This window comes from Leptidea sinapis, chromosome 10, assembly GCF_905404315.1.
Source record: "Leptidea sinapis chromosome 10, ilLepSina1.1, whole genome shotgun sequence".
NCBI lineage: Eukaryota > Metazoa > Arthropoda > Insecta > Lepidoptera > Pieridae > Leptidea > Leptidea sinapis.
This window is the reverse complement of record NC_066274.1, coordinates 8,680,190-8,697,955: the sequence shown is the minus strand read 5'-3', so window position 1 is coordinate 8,697,955 and position 17,766 is coordinate 8,680,190. Positions and strand designations below refer to the sequence as shown.

The 17,766-nt window shown below is 33.8% G+C and overlaps 1 long non-coding RNA gene across 1 annotated transcript; it reads right to left on the bottom strand.

Moving 5' to 3' along the window:
- Positions 1-2,020: 2,020 nt before the first annotated feature.
- On the bottom strand, positions 2,021-8,906 carry LOC126966625 (uncharacterized). Its single transcript, XR_007729763.1, has 3 exons — positions 8,865-8,906; positions 8,391-8,546; positions 2,021-2,890 (listed from the first exon to the last, which is right to left on the bottom strand). It is a non-coding gene; the product is annotated as an uncharacterized LOC126966625 (long non-coding RNA).
- Between the last annotated feature and the right edge of the window lie 8,860 nt (positions 8,907-17,766).

The following is a 17,766-nucleotide window of genomic DNA, read 5'->3' as shown; positions in this document are numbered from 1 at the left end:
ACGAGCGTACAGGTCACCTGGTGTTAAGTGATCACCGCGTGGTTTATGACGTGTCGTGCGAAGGTGGAATTCGGCGACAGGAATCAGGTGAATTTATAATATAGTTTCCCAAACAAATGCTGTTAATAATTCTTTGTAATCGCATCACTGATATTACAAAGTCAAAGTCAAAAAAAATCTTTATTCACTGTATAACTTTATAAGTTATTTAGTGCAAGTCAGGATGAAGTACAAAAGTTACAATAGCATTCAAATGAGTATAACAAAATTTAGAACCAATTTATATAATATTCCAACTATCTTTATCATTCAAATAATCTTTCACGCTATAATAGGCCTTAGATGTTAATTTATTTTACATAACATACATTTAAATTTTTTAAAAGGTAACATTTTAATTTCATTTGGGAGTTTATTATAAAATACAACACAATCCACTTTAAAAGATTTAGCAATTTTACGGAGCCTAGTAGATGAAATTGTGAGTTTATGTTTGTTTCGAGTATTGACACTGTGTTGATCACTATTCTTTTTAAATTGGCTAATATTTTTGTGGGCGTATAGGAGGTTCTCGTATATGTACTGGCAGTGTACTGTCATAATATTTATTTCACTAACTTTTCTCTGAATGAATCCCTTGAACGCATTTTATATACTGCTCGAATTGCTCTTTTCTGCAGCACAAATATGTTTTCAATATCTGCAGTCCTACCCCACAATATAATTCCGTAAGACATGACACTATGAAAGTAGTTGAAATATACAAGTCTAGCCGTTTCAACATCTGTCAGCTGCCTAATTTTTTTTATCGCAAATACTGCAGAGCTAAGTCGATTACATAAGTTTTTTATGTGAGCACCCCATTGTAGCTTAAAGTCTAATGTAATGCCTAGGAATGTTGTCGTTTCTACTACATCAAGTTTTTCATTATTAATTTTTATAGGTGTTGGTTGGTGCTTTATGTTTGGAAGTGTAAACCTTACACATTTTGTTTTCCTTTCGTTTAAAAGTAAGTTATTAACATTAAACCAATTTACTACTTCAGCAATGTCGTCGTCAACCTGACAGAAAGTTTTTTGCTGGCGTTTTATTTTAAATAACAAAGATGTATCGTCAGCAAACAGTATAATATCATGTTTATTTTGAATAAGGTATGGTAAATCATTGACGTAAACCAGGAACAAAAAGGACCCAAGATTGAGCCCTGCGGTACACCCATCGATATGATAGAGCCAGTTGATCTTTTTCCATTAACGTCTACTCTTTGAATCCTATTACACAAGTATGATTTTATTAAATCTAGTGAAACATCCCTAACCCCATAGTGGTGAAATTTTTGAAGAAAGGTTTCATAATGAACGCAGTCGAATGCCTTGGATAAATCATAAAACACTCCTAACGCATCACATGAATCCTCCCAAGCATCCTAAATATTTCTTATTAACTCGATACTAGCATCTGTGGTTGAAAGACCTTGAGTCTATTATATATATATTGTTTATTATGCATGAGGTTATTATTGTAAAAACGGTTAATTAATTGCATTAACATAATTTTTTCGAAAATCTTGCTAAAGGTTGGTAGTACTGACATGGGTCTAAAATTGGTGGGGTCGGCTTTATCTCCCGACTTAAATAGAGGAGTGATCTTGCACCGTTTCATTTGGTTTGGAAATATACCGCAATCTACACACTTATTGAAAATAAAAGCTAAGTCTTTGGCTACAATTTCTATTACAGATTTCACTACGTTAAGAGAGATTCCCCAGGGATCTTTAGTTTTCTTAACGCTAATTAGTCTAAACGTTTTAATAATCTCTATGCGATCAACATGCTTAAATTTAAAGTTTGTATCACATAAAGATACGTTTTTCTGTAGCAGTTTCATTGCAGATATAGGTGAGGAATTTAGATATTTTGTCGTAGAGACCGGTTACATATTTACATTTTCTGGGACCCTGTTGTAAAAGCATAGCAGGGATGGAAACTTACGTATTAAGTACAATAAAACACGACTGTTTAAAGAATATTTTATTATAATAGCACTAATATTTACCTAGTCATGAATCATAGTAAATTTCGCAAATTTTAAGATCTTGAATGCAATATAGGCTTGAGTCAAAATCAATGCACTGCTAAAAGCATTTCATCTATTTCTGTTCTTAATACAAAAGATCTAATTGTAAGGCTACAATCATCTTAATATTATTATTATGCTATCTAGATCTAAGATACACAATGGGTTGATTTCAAATTCATGCTGATTCCACTGCTACTGTGTCTTCGTCGTTTAAGTTCTGGGTATTCTGTTGAGATGAGGGTAAACCAGAATTTTGAGTTTGAAAAGGATTGTATTCAAATTGTGATTGTTGCGGTGGTTGGGAGAGTTGAGGATACTGGGATAAATTATTACCGCTCCCAGGTGGGCCGGCAATTGCCGGAATATTAGGTATTGCTGGCACAGACGGAATTTGTGAAACTTGTGGAACATCTGGCACTGCGGGAATTTGCGAAAATTCTTGCATATTTCTTGAATCGTATGATTGATAGTTTGCGTTTTGATTGAACTGACTTGCCGTTTGCGAATTCTGTGTTTGTCCAGGTGAGAATTCCGCTGATTCTATAACTGTTGTGTCTTCGTCGCCACCTGGTTGCTGCACTGGGTTAGCTTGTGTTGGTGGCCTTGAAGGTGGTGCAGTTGGTGCAACTGACGAAGGTGGAAGTATTGGGCTTACAGCTGGAGAGGGATACACAAATCCAGCGCCTGGATAGTACGCTGGGGCCAATGCGGGCTGGTAAGATAGTATTCCAGGATACGATGGATAAATGCCGAATTGTGGAACTTGATAGCTTAGTTGCGGTTGATATCCGACATTATATGTTGCTGGAATCTGAAATAGAAAGCATATATTAAAAATATTTCCGTATGTATATCTTCAATAAATTCGTGGTTGCATGATTCTTATACGGCATTCAAATACTATGTGACCGTTCAACTCTTATGAGCTATGAGCGAGCTAGCCACTGGTAATCGATATAGCATTTGTGACTATTGAGCAATGGGTTATGGGTGCGAACAAGGAGAAGAAAGATAAGGCAATTTTTTTCCACGTCAGTGTATATATGGTGTTATTAGATTATATTCCGTATGGTAGGAATGTTCATGTAACAATTTCCGACCACTACTACCACTGAATTGCACAATTGTAATTTTCTTTATGAGATTCCCTGAACAGAGGTTAAAATCAAGCTCAAATCGCAGCTCAATATTAATGATATTATGGGCAAGGTTGATGACTCGTTGCTCGAATGCTCGTCCGCTGTTGATTGACATAAAAATACATATTGTGGCTTATTATCCACACATACTTCTGTATGTTATAGAATAGGAGCTCTTGTTTACGCAAATATACCCAATTTTGTGTGCAGTATTGGCCAGTTATTCCAGCTCCTTCCAGAAGTTCAGAAAATTTTGGGATGATCGTAGAAATCTCGGAGCGACCTCGTATTTACTAAGATTTTAGCCCGTTGGTTGGACATTTCTGCACATTTCAGAATAACATGAGTGACCTTTTCATCCTCACCCAGACATATTCTCCACTTAGGGCGTTCCGTTACACCGATTTTTAAAATCGCAAGTAACCCATTGCTTACAATATGACTCAAAATACTATTTTAGAAGCTTATATTCAACTTGTTAGTTTGTTAGAGTGGGTCAAATCTAAATCCAATGTGGTGAATGATTATTTTAATGGATGTGGGTGCATGAAAGGGCTCAGAGAAACTAAAAAATAAAATAATCATTATGAATAAACTATAAACCTGATATGTATTTTGAAAAACTTAAGCTTCTTTTTATGTACAATTATTTATATAAAATAGAAGCAAATTCTTCAGTACGTAATGTAGTTCTATCTGTATTCTCAAGCAACAATCGAGTTAAAAGATAAAGATTATAATTACAGTACAATGACCCGCTTATAATGACCAACTGGTTATAATGATACAATTGGAGCATAAACTGTAATAAAATAAAACTGATTGAAATAAATCCAGAAGTCCTCTTATAATGATCTGTTTTAGGAAAATATGTTTGGTTATAGTGGGATTGATTTTCTATTTATCTTCCAGTTTTTTTCTCATTTTAATCCACTTTCACTGGATGCTGGGTCTTCACAACTCTCTTTTCTTTATTATTGCAAAGCTGCCTTTTTATGCTATGATGTGAATCATACTGATTTTTTATGTAAGAAGTAGACAGTCGAGCGTACGGGTTACCTGTTTTAGGTGATCACCGTCACCCCATTTTTCGAATTTACTCATGTCGTATCGTCGTGGAAACACCGCTATTATGATATTAAATTTATTATGGCCAAGTTGTGGTTACTCTTAGATGTCGTTCTCAACCGATTCTAGTTTGTGTAAATAAAATATTGAAACCACAAACATTATAAATAAGACAAAACAATGATTAAATTCCTTTGCTAACAAGTTTGTTGATATTCACCGCGAGTAAATGTGAGAACGTGTATTTAAAAATAGTAAAACCACTTATTTCATAAATAGTGGTTTCTGCGAACACTGCAACGTTATAAGCTACAAATCCAGTTTTTAAAAGTCAGCACTTTGAGATTGGAAATACTTTAATGCCTTTTTTTTTACGAAAATAAGGGTTGAGACGAGTAGGACGTTCAGCTGATGGCAATTGATACGCCCTACCCATTACAATGCAATGCCGCCCAGGATTCTTGAAAAACCCCAAAAATTTTGAGCGGCACTACAATGAGCCTTAACCTTGAGACATAAGATGTTAAGTCTCATTTGCTCAGTAATTTCACTAGCTACGGCGCCCTTCAGACCAAAACACAGTTATGCTTACACAGTACTGCTTCACGGCAGCAATAGGCGCCAATCTAGCCGGCTTCCTGTGCAAAAAAGCCTCCCGCTGGTAAAAATCTAAACGAACGAAGGATCTTAGTATGCTCATTATGCTTCTATCATTATTTTAAATAAAATAAATAATTATTGTTTATGCATATATATAGTAGATATAATAGAGAGAAAAGTTTAGGTCCAGGTATACATGAATAAAATAGAAGTGGGCAGAGTATTTGCGTTAATTTTAAACAAATGATACTTTTGCTACTGTTTTTTATTATTTTCAAGCTTCCCGTGTTTTTAGGCCCGGTTTCCACCAAAGCGGAAAAGAGAGGAGAATCTTCTTGAGGAAGAGGACTTAGAGGTTGAAGAAACAGTACAATTGATTCTTCAATACCTATTTAAACTATCGACGGAAACATGTTTGTCATCCATTTGGCAAACTGAACTGAAAATATTAAAAAAGACCAGAATGACGATTTCGGGTGTGCGAGACGCGGGAATAAAAAGAAGATGAGGGGAAAAAGGCGAGCGAGCGCGGGCGCCCGGCCGCATACATCTCACAACTCCGCTCTGCCGCGCCGCTTGCTCGCTCGTGGCACCAAATTCTGAACATTCTATAGAAAAATGAGACATCTTCTCTTCTCTGTGCTTGATCCATTTCCACCGACGCTAGGCGGAGAGGAGATGTGGAAGTAACGAAATCTGATTGTTTATCAAAACGCATCTCCTGTCTTTGGTGGAAACCGGGCCTCAGAATGATAAGAATCAACGGGTTTTCCCATATATGAAACGTCAGTGGGATAATAATATATCTATGTATATATATAATATATATATCTATATATAAATATATTATACCTACTTGCGCCAACACTGCTTTAAATTTTTATAATGATATCTCATTAATCTTAGTGGATATACTATCATAGTTGAATAAAGATGACAAGCTCAGGCATGTAGTATCCAATATCTAAACGATGGCATAAATATATAAATATATTTTTGTATACAACCAAAAACCACGATATTTTTAAATTATTATTTCACTGTTGATAATAGTACCATAATTCTTGTAATTATATCTAAATTTCTCTAAACTCTATCAGTTTTTAGGGCGGCGAAAACCGATCCAGCTAGGTTTCATCTATGGGAAATTTTATTGACTGCCATCATGTTCCAGGTATCTATCTATCTATCTTTAAAGTTTAATAGCACTCATCGATTTGGGTTGACCTTTTTTACGAAGGTAGAAGGCCACAAACCACTTACACCAAACAGGAATTGTTAGCCAAGTACTTATTAAGTGCCACTTCAGTCATAAAGGTTAAAGGTCACCTTCTGTCGTCCCTCCCTATCACGGGGTCCCGTATATTCGGTAGGCAGGAATTTTCTCTTTTTACCCATTTGCCCATCACGATGAGCTGAAGCAGCTCATAGCTATCGTGTCTACGCACATGGCCGAAATACTGTGTCTTATAACAACGTGTATAGCCGAGTGGTTAGCGATCCTACCTACTAAGCTAGAGGTCCCGGGTTCGAATCCCGGTATGTGCAAGCATTTATATGATGAATATAGATATTTGTTTCCGAGTCATGGATGTTTAAATGTATTTATGTATGTTTATATGAATATATCTATATTTAAGTAAGTATATTCTATTAAATATATCATTGTCTTGTAACCCATAACACAGGCTATATATGCTTATCTTGGGGCAAGATAATTTGCGTAAAAAGTATGTCGATATAGTTATAGTTATAAATATTAGTATAATGTTCCTGTATAATATAAGTGCCAATTCCGTTGAAAAGCAAATTATCCTATTTGTAAAAAAAAATAACGACATCTTACTAATCTTAAAGACACATCCATTACTGCTATTGGTTGTTTCACACAGGTTTGTATTTTTTGAAACAAAGAACGTAACAAAGAGATTGCATCCATGAATCTTCATATTATTTAATACACATATGTAATGTAAAGACTTTTTATTTGAGTCACAATCATCCAAAAACTCGTATTGTTTGAAAAAATTGATATTTAATGATTTTTTTTATTCCATTTACTCTTTACCACTTCATATCGATTTGCTTGTGTGTATAATTTTTGTTACGAATATGAGATTGATTTATAGCGAAGTGTGGGCGGATTACTTAATATTTCATCTCATCAACAATTGCTATTGAAGGTTCAAGAAACACCAAGAAAAGCGGTTGATCCTCCAAACATCTAATAAAATGTATTGAAGTAGGCGTTATTTTGCGGAAATCCATAACTAATCAAATGTTTTAAGTTTTCTTGAGTGTTAATTCCGCCAATATTCGTCAACAAACAATTCGACACTTGTTTCGCCTCTATACGGGGCATCCCCAGGAGATGTTGACTCGCCAAACTGGTGCGAGACTCAACTCTACTGTGTCGCGTCTAATGACAAGCATCTATTGTCATATAACATCGCCATTAGCAATTTATTCATTTTGTAATGGAGAATAAAATTCATTTTAACTTAAAAACGATAGTAACGACATGCAAAATGAATCCATGAATTTGATATTTGAAAGCGGACTATCAAATTTTTCTTTATTGCGTTAAAAAATTAATAATCTGCGCTTTTCCCACGCTTCTACCATTTACATAACTCTTTCTCTATTTCTTAATTGATTGTTCAATATAGCCTCTTTGTAAGTACGTTTAAATTCGTAGTTTTTAAAAGGCAGGCATAAAAGGCATTTATTTTCTCATAATTGATTCCTTTAGAATTATTTTTGATGTCATTTCTAATATACTAGATATTACTACCGCTGCGGAAACAAATCGCACTCTGAGAGAGAAGAAACGGCGCAAGAAACTCTCCCAGCATTCTTTTTTTGCGCTCGTTTTAATCAAATATATATACAAAATTGTTCTGTCATTGTTATTGGTATAAAATAATCATAATCTAGTCCCAGGCTGTCGTATCACTTAGATATTCAGCTGTGGAGTAATAGGATTTACGACACAGCCGTTTTTTAATAAAACATTTAAATTTTTTATAGATAATGCCTGAACAGTGGCTGGGACTTTATGGTAAAGTGTATAAATTTACCTATAAAGCTATTATTACTACAATTAGTTACAAGCAATCCATTATTTCTATTGTTATATGTTTTGATTGATTTTACCTGTTCTTTATATAAATATTATTGTTATAAGTTACTTGAAAAATGTACTATTTGTAAAGTAAAGTAAGTACGTATTTGTTTATAACACATTTGCATTATAATAATGTTATAAGAGCAAATATCATTGAGTGTTTTACCGATTATTTTGACCAAACAATCTACTTTAGATTTACGAGGTCTTCTAAAAACCTAATTGTGACATTGGCTTTGTAATAATATAAAATATATTACTGATACCTAGATGCACCTCGATATTTCAGACGGAATCTAGCTATCTTTATACAATAAGAAATTGTCAAATCTCAGTTGTATTTCATAAAAGGGTTTAAGAAAATAAATATTACTTACAGCATTTATGTACTGGCTGCTGGAATATGAGAATCCTTTAACTTGAGGAGGTATGATAGTCTTCACGAAAGAAGACGAGACTGGTATAGCACCAGGCCAAAACACAGCGCTCCCCCTAACGCAAGACACCACAACACTTAACAGCAACACGGTTCCCTTAAATCAGAAAATACAATCAATGAATAGAATTATTATAAAATGAATAATAAATCAACATTGAACCATTTTTTAAATATATGAGCATGGCAGTTAAAACCAAATTAGAACACAAAATTATTAAAATCTCATAACGCATCAAATAGCATATATGATATATCAACACCATTGCAATTAACTGATTAATAGCACCAAATAGTACAGAATTGAGTCTTATCGCTCTTAAAAATGAAATAGTTTAAACAAAGTTAAGCATATGAAGCTGGTAAGCAATATAAAATATTAAAAAATATAGAGCAAGTGTCCTTAAGATCGTACCTTCATCTCGGTGGCAGTTGTAACGAGATGCCAGTACATGTTTTAATGACGACTTATATATAGATGGTAACACCCACCCAAAACTAAGATCGAAAACACCTAGATATGCCAACACGATTTGTATTCAATATAACATTAAATTGCGTCATTAAGTCCAAGATGCACGTGTAGATTATCAACAAAACAAAACAAATTGCCGACCTATTTATTCCAATATTGTTGTACATACTAATTCAGTACGATTTATTATACTATTCCATACAAATGTATGTTTAAAGCAATCTGTTTCGCAAATTAAAATGTCATTTATTTGACCATTTTAAAATTGACTTTTAATTTATTATTTTAAAATATGTACTTTATAAAAGGACTAAAAAACAGGCTGTATCTATGAAACATTCTTAAAAAATTTAAGCAATAAAAATAAGCTTCAAAATAAGAAAATATTTGTGTAAGCTAGAAAAATCTTATTCAATACTTATAAATACTTATTATACTTACCTATTGTGTTAGCAATAAAACATAAAAATAATGGGATAAGAAATAACAAATTTTTCAATATGTTAAAGTGTGACGTTAGGTTTACATTAAAATAAAATATTAATTATTATTATTATTGAATTAATTCATTTATATAAAACTTTAATATCAACCGTTTTTATAAGTAATTAAGTTAATGTGAATCACTAATACAAAAAACTTTTCTCTTAATAATAGGTTCGCCCATAGTCAACAAATAAACTTATTTTTCTCAGTAAGATAACTTAATCTTTTTACATTTTTCTCACATTTTACATTTTTTCAAGAGTATCATTAGTATTTTATTCTTGAAGTTTTCTTTAATATGACTTATAAAAGCTGAAGAATGCACTTTCAAACAATGAAGGCGTTTCCAGAAATTTATGTGCTGGTTTAGTTATTTAACACCGAATATTTTGTGTTCACTTACCTGCATTGTTCTGTAATTTAGAAATGATTTGATAGCTTTATTAAAGTTTGATTATATATTTAAAAATGAAATTAAAATAGCTGGAGTTGTGACATTATAAATATAAACGTGAGAACTGTTATTTTATTATACAGGATGTCCCAATGTTATGGGACATGAAGGGAAAGTACCTTAAATATCGAAGATAGGCTATTTTATTGTAAGAAGACTTTATGTTATTTTTAAAAGTTAGTACTTCTGCATTCAAAGATTTTCTAAAAATTACTTGCCTCGTCTGGGAATCGAACCGACTGAAATTTAAAAAAAAATACACCCTTACTTTTATGATGCCAATCGAAAGAATGGCCAAAAACTAATTACTCTTCTAAAGTAACATAGTATTTTAAAAGAAAGGAACAACGTAAAATGAATGTTTTCCTACTTGGATTGGTATGAATGGACCGATTAGATGGCCGGCCAGATCCCCGGACCTTACACAATTAGATTTCTTCTTTTGGGGATACGTGAAAGATATGCTATACAAAAAGCGATACGACAACGTGGGTGAGATATAAACAGAATTTTGCCATATCATATCGAGTATTCACCATAAAATGATAAGAAAATCAACAGGAAGCGGACTATTATATCATTAAAAGATTGGCCATTTGCGTAAGACAAAAAGGATCACATTTTGAGCATTTAATTAATTAATTTGCAAAAAAATACCCACTTAATTGACTACTTTCTTTTAAAATACTGTGTTACTTAAGAAGAGTTATTAGTTCTTGGCCATTCTTTCGATTGGCATCATAAGAGTAGGGGTGTTTTTTTTTTACAATTAAGTCGGTTCCGTTCCGTTCGATTCCCAGACGAGGCAAGTAATTTTTAGAAAATCTTTGAATGCAGAATTCCTAATTTTTAATAACATTTATGTTATTTTTAAAAATTAGGAATTAAAGTCTTCTTTCAGTAAAATAGCGTATCTTCGATATTTAAGGTACTTTCCCTTCATGTCCCATAACTTTGGGACACCTGTATACCGCTATAAAAATATTGAATATACGGACGGCGCTCTGCTAGAAAAGAAATGGGGCTAAAACACTTCCAGTTTTTGTGCTCCTTTATCATCATCATCATCATTAGCCGGAAGATATCCACTGCTGGAGAAAGGCCTCCCGAAAAGGTCTCCACGACGATCGGTCCTGCGCTGCCCTCATCCAACGTATTCCGACCGCCTTGACCAGATCGTCTGTGAATCTTGTGGGGGGCCAACCAACACAGCGTCTTACGGTACGTGGTCGCCATTCGAGTAGTTAACCTACAGGATATCCATTGTGATAAATACTTTTGCAGCTCCAGATATATCAGCCCTGTTAAAAATGCCATGTAGGCAGGATTATTCACGAGACTATTTAAGTTTGATAATTAAACTAACTATTAAATTTCAATTGTTTTTTTCAATACTTTTTCCAAAAAAAAAAAATTAACAAAAACACAACACAACACTATTCCAAAACAATAGATATAATTGCGTATTCTTAGAATTAATCGAATCCTAGTTACGATTATTGTTATTTTTGGAGTCGTAAGAATACCTTCTTTATATATATATAAACTGAATATTTTCTACAGTATTATATTATATTAATATTTTTTGAAGTTGGTCCAATATAAAAAAAAAAAAACGAAATAACGACATTCAATACTAGTAGTCGTTACCAACAGTTCATAATGTTGTAGAAAATAATTCTATTTAAGATTTTAGTTAGGTACCTTCTGATTCCAATAAGCCCAAACATGGTTCGAATACATAGTTTCATTATGAAGTTTAATCAAAACTTCACACGAATTTGTAGATTCCTTTTTTGAAGTCATTGAAAGACTATAACAATCTTCATGCAAGATGGCGGTCTAGGAAAGAAGAAACAGTGCAAAAGTCACAGATTACCAACCAGTGGGAGACTCTTTTGCACAGGATGCCGGCTAGATTATGGGTACCACAACGGCGCCTATTTCTGCCGTGAAGCAGTAATGTGTAAGCATTACTGTGTTTCGGTTGAAGGGTGCCGTAGCGGGTGATATTACTGGGCAAATGAGAGTTAACATCTAATGTCTCAAGATGAGAAGCGCAATTGTAGTGCAGCTCAGAATTATTGGGTCTTTCCAGAATCTTGAGCGGCACTGCATTGTAATGGGCATGGCGTATCAATTAGCATCAGCTGAACGTCCTGCTCGTCGCGTCCCTTATTTTCATAAAAAATAATTTTTTTAAAGTTCTCTTCTCTTATAGCCTGAACACGGTTGGAATTGGTATGGTTGGACCATCGGACGGTCCAGTGGGTGCCGTACCATCATGTCCGTCGTTGTACTCGTCGTACGGTCCGACAAAACAATGCGACATACCAACAAATATGGTTCACGTGCGATAGTTCAGCCGTACCAAATCCGATCATGAGTTTAGGCCATAAGAAAAGCTACCATCATAAGTATGTATAGCAATATATTCATTATAATTTCTCGATTTATCTCGTATAGCCAGATCATAAATAGAATAAAGTTATGTTTTACGAGCCCTACTTCTGACGTGTGACTCTATCACGATCTGATAGAGATGAGCAAAGTGATCAGCGCCATTTTATGGGCATTGAATGAGACTGAGCCGTTACGCTCGGTTATGCAACGCTCATTCGGGTAAAGACAAGAGACTTAAGAGATGAGCACTAACGTCCATTATTTCATACAATTTTTGAAGTGAAATTTCTTTAGATACCTTTCGGGTATCGGCTCCGGGATGCCGACAGGTTCCTTTTAGGATTTCGGCGAATTTTTGCTTTTACAACATTGACAGCTCTTGTAGTTCTAAGAGCACGCGGCTGCCCCTTCTTTTATGATTTATGTCCTTAGATAAAGGATTGGTCTCCGCTCCGCTCCAACTAGATACCGAAGGCGTAGTCGCAAATTGCGGCAACTCAAACTACGCCCAAATGGGCGTACTCGAGGCAGTCTCTACCAATGTGTGACGTTGACGTGCCACATGTTCTGTTAAACTTTGCTAAAAGTTGAAACTAAAACGCTGGTTTGCGTGGTAAAACTTTGTAAAAATATTACTATTAGAAATAAGGATCACATAATATCATCAGTAAGTATTTGGTATTTTATTAATTTCAATTTAAAATAACACGAAGCGTATGTTACATAATTTATAAGTTGCCGTTGAGTGTCATGATGTCACGAACACAAGCATCTAATAGTTGCCGTAATAAAAGAGCTGTTGTTCTCAGGTAGTGCGGTATCTAGTTGGAGCGCAGCGTAGACCAGTCCTTAATCTAAGTTTATGTCTATATCTTTTGCGATTTTCTTTTGCGAGAGGATGAGATGATTTTCGGTGGATAATAGTATGATATACGAACATATCATTGATCCCTAGCATTAAAAGTGCAATTGGCAATCACTGTAATTTTGTTTTCAACCCATTCTCATATAGTGATTTAATATTGATCTCGCTTATTAAAATAACTAAAAACAAAAAAAAATATGAATAAATCTTTTATTTTAAATCTCACAAAAAATAATATATTAAACTACTTAATTAACAGGGGTGTGCTTATCATATAGGCAATTAGGCTTTGCCAAATTTTGTACCTAAATAAATATAGTATTAAAGTTAATTTAGTTTAATTTCGTTATTTTATTTTATAACCAAACTTCTATTGAACACTCATAAAATTTTTCCTTACGCTAGATACTAAATAACTACGGTTACAAACTCTATATTTCAAATTCCATAACTCAACTACGACTAGTTAGATCTACAGTGCCTACCTTGCTGGAAAACCATTACACGCCCCTGCTAATGAATAATTAAATAACTTAAAAAATATATTCATTATTACTTACTTAATATTACAAATACAATTTTATTACGATATAAATTATTAACAGTTTTCAATAAAAAAAACTATTACTAAAGTAAATTTAACTATTATCTAACTATACAATTTAAAATGAAACTGCGAAGTTATAAATAATAAACCGCATTGAGGTCGCAAATAAATTATAAATAAAAAAAACATGCGTGTAATTCATACGTGGTAGTGCTACCTTCAATAATGATGAAGAATTTTATTATTGAAATGATGAAAAATCTCTACAAAACGTATAATAAGTACAATTTGACAAAACACCAATGTTGTTTTGTTGTTGTGGGAGTTTGCTTTGGTAAGCACGAGGGGTGTTCCACTTCGTACACCCTGTATGAAGTGGAACACAAAGAGATTCACGAATTCCAACGAACTACAACAAGAATGGGTCAGCACGTGTATAATAATTTTAAGCTGTGCATTCTGCATAAACCTCTTGACTGCATATGAAGTCCTGGTACATAATGCTAGAATGACACATGATTTCAACCGCTTTGAAAGACAGAACTATCACCGTTACTGTTTTATGATCTCCTGGTGTCTATGTAGCAATACGTCGTCGCATGGCGACAGAATATATTGAGGTATACTCGCATCATACATAAGACAATCTCTTCTTCAACTATGATCGCCTGGTACCAAACACTGTATAATGCTTCCTATTTCATTTTCTCCCACGTTAAATAAATCTTATAAATTATGTGTCTGTCTCATTCTCTCACCGGCTGTATTCTATACATTTACCTGTTTGTGTCTCTATCGTCTCGCTTTTTCGTTTCATCGAGATTCAAATCACAACGATTCTAAAGAAGTTTCACTTCAATAAATGTATCTTATACAGTTATAATTTATTTTTGAAATAATAAAAGATAAGTAATAATGTATTAGTCAAATATATGAAAAATTGCAATGTTTTCTAATCGAAAATGGATTAGTTTGTCCTTCAATCGCTCATTCAATATGAAATAGAATGGAAAAACATAAATTATCCTGACTTCCTGGGATCCTCGCCGATGGGAGGGAAGAAGAAATCCAAAATTCTGAGCTTGTAGAGACTGATAACGGCTTTTGGTACATTATGATGAAGAGGATGAGAACCACCAACATATGAAGTGTCCCAGGCGTTTTTAAACAATTGTAAGAACAGGCGAAGGACTTTAATTTGAGGCATTTTCGCAGCCGCGGTGTATTTACCCGTACCTGTAAGACGAATTAAGGTTATATAAAGTATATATCCTTATAATAAAAATCATTATTATATACCTAAAGAAAATAATGTGATTATTTATAATACAAAAATAAACTATTATTAGTCTACATTCATTAGATTTATTTTTATACAGATCATACTGTCCAAAGGTAAGACCTACCTACCACTGGTAAGATGCAAACAAAAATTGGAAAACGTTTTTAAATAATAAAACAGTAGGGTAACTCAGCGGTCACCTTGAAATTTAAACTGACGTCTGGGTGGAGAGTTAGGGTTGACGATATGACGAAAAGATTGACTACGCGTACGGCACGGTGCAGCTAATTAAACTCCGACAGCGACCAATCTCAGCGGCGTACGGCGTTGCACTCTATAGTTTTGTCTTCCCAAGATTGCTTAGCAGCCGTGTTAATCGTGTGTATGTGTGCGTGTGTCGATTCAGATGCTCTAGTGTGAATTTAGAGTATTATTATATTTCTATGTTGTGGTACGGGTCACCGCCATCCACATTCTCATGCAACACCAAAATAATCACAGCAGCTTTATCGGCATTTAAGAATTAATGTGTGTGCGCTTTTTTTTAATGTAGGTACTAATGTCGCATCGTCCTGGAAATACCGCTATTATGACATGAAGTTTACTGTGACCAAGTTGTGGTTAGAATTCGATGTCGTTTCTAATGTTAATAATTAAACTTTATGCAAATAAAATGTTGAAAGCTAGCAAGATATCAAATCACGCAGAACGAAGTCGGGGCGAGTGACAAGTATATACATGCAGTGACGGTTACCTGAGTCGCCTTCATCTTGTTTTTTAACTCGAAGCAATGGCTTAAGCATGTCTTCATCACCACGTTCAGGAATCATCACTGATAAAAGATTATTTGCCACTACTGTTTCGTTCAACTGCAAAAATATATATTAAAATAATAAATTAAATTGAATCTTGGCATTAATTCACATTTTTATACGTTTACATTGAATATCAAAGTGATTTCCAGATCACATAAATTTGTTAAAATATTGTATAAGTTATACGTTATACACAAGATTCAAGACAATTGGTACGTTTTGCCGTGAGAACAAACGATTTAAATCTCTTATTAATAGAAAGAATATGAATAATACCAAATTTTGTACTGAACATTCTTGCTTTTGCTCTTGAGAGCATTCATAGATAGATAGATAGACACTTACGGCCGTTTTCAATAACGTATCTCTAGTTACGGATACCGTACTGTCACCGTTTAATGACAAGATCTTATCTATCCATAGTTATGTCCAATATAATATAGTTATGGTCCAATGCTTTATGTCGATCGGTTATCTAAATGTAAGTAAGCGAAAAAGGATAGATTTGTCTACCTCTAGTAAGTTAAACTAAGGATAGATAGATTATTGAAAACGGCCGTTAATGCATACCATACAGACTTAATAATAAAAAAAATATATAATGCGGCATCTCTTCCAGAGAACCCAAAATAATACAGGCTACAATAAGTTATTAAAACACGTATCTTGAAATTAACGTCAGTAAAAATGCTTTTATTTTAAAGTTTAAATACTTATACTAGATATATGAAAAAAGTGGCGTTTGAGTGTCTTGTATATCTCCTCACGGGCTATAGGTATACTTAAATGTAAAATGTTGTCATGATGATCAAACAAGTTTAAGACTACTATTCCAGACGGCTTTAAGAAAACAGGGTCAGTTGTTTAAGTTTACTCACCCACTGACCAAGTTGCCAAGTACGATACTCATAGATGATTTCTATAACAACTAATCAGAAAGTTTAAGGAAATGGCGCAATAATAATCATGGGAGATTTTAATGCACAAGTTGATATTAGAGAGGCAGGAGAAGAGTTCATTCTTATAATCATGGGAGATTTTAATGAACAAGTTGGTATTAGAGAGGCAGGAGAAGAATTCTTTCTTATAATCATGGGAGATTTTAATGCACAAGTTGGTATAACAGAGGCAGGAGATGAATTCATTATTTTAATCATGGGAGATTTTAATGCACAAGTTGGTATTACAGAGGCAGAAGACGGATTTATTATTTTAATTATGGGAGATTTTAATGCACAAGTTGGTATTACAGAGGCAGGAGATGAATTCATTCTTATAATCATAGAAGATTTTTATGCACAAGTTGGTATTAAAGAGGCAGGATATATGGGAAAATACGCCAATCATAAAACGTACAATAAGAAATGCAAAAATCTTCTTCTTCTTCTTAAGCCGTTCTCAACCTCTAAGGTGTAGGCACGGGAAAGATGCACTGGTCGTGTAATCAGTGCCGACCAAAAAGCTCGTATTCACAAAATATGGATATGGATGCAAAATATCTTACCTTCGCTCAATTTAGCCTGCAAGAAAACCCTGCCACTAAAATTATTGTGAAACGAAATTTATTGTATTTTTTCTTATATGACAAAATTATTAAGGATATATATTTAAACTTCAATACCGTATAGTTGTTGCTGCTTACTCGTAAATGTCTGTCTACCAAAGCCATTACAAATACACTTCTACCAGTAGAGTTATGCACAACTCAACGTAAATGCATTAAAACTACATCTACCTAGAAATTGAGATAACTAATACAGTTATGATGGTAAAAATATGAGAACAGACAGAACAGTTATGACAATAATATAATCGGAAATGGAAAGATCAGATGGAGCTAATAAACCTCATAACCAATCGAAACAGCTTAAAAAATTTATAGCTCCCCAGTCGTAAAACGAACACATCCAAAGTTACAAAACGATAATTGCTAAATAATAAGCATTGCTAATTCTCACTCTGTCTTCTTCTATTGACCTAAGTCAGAATG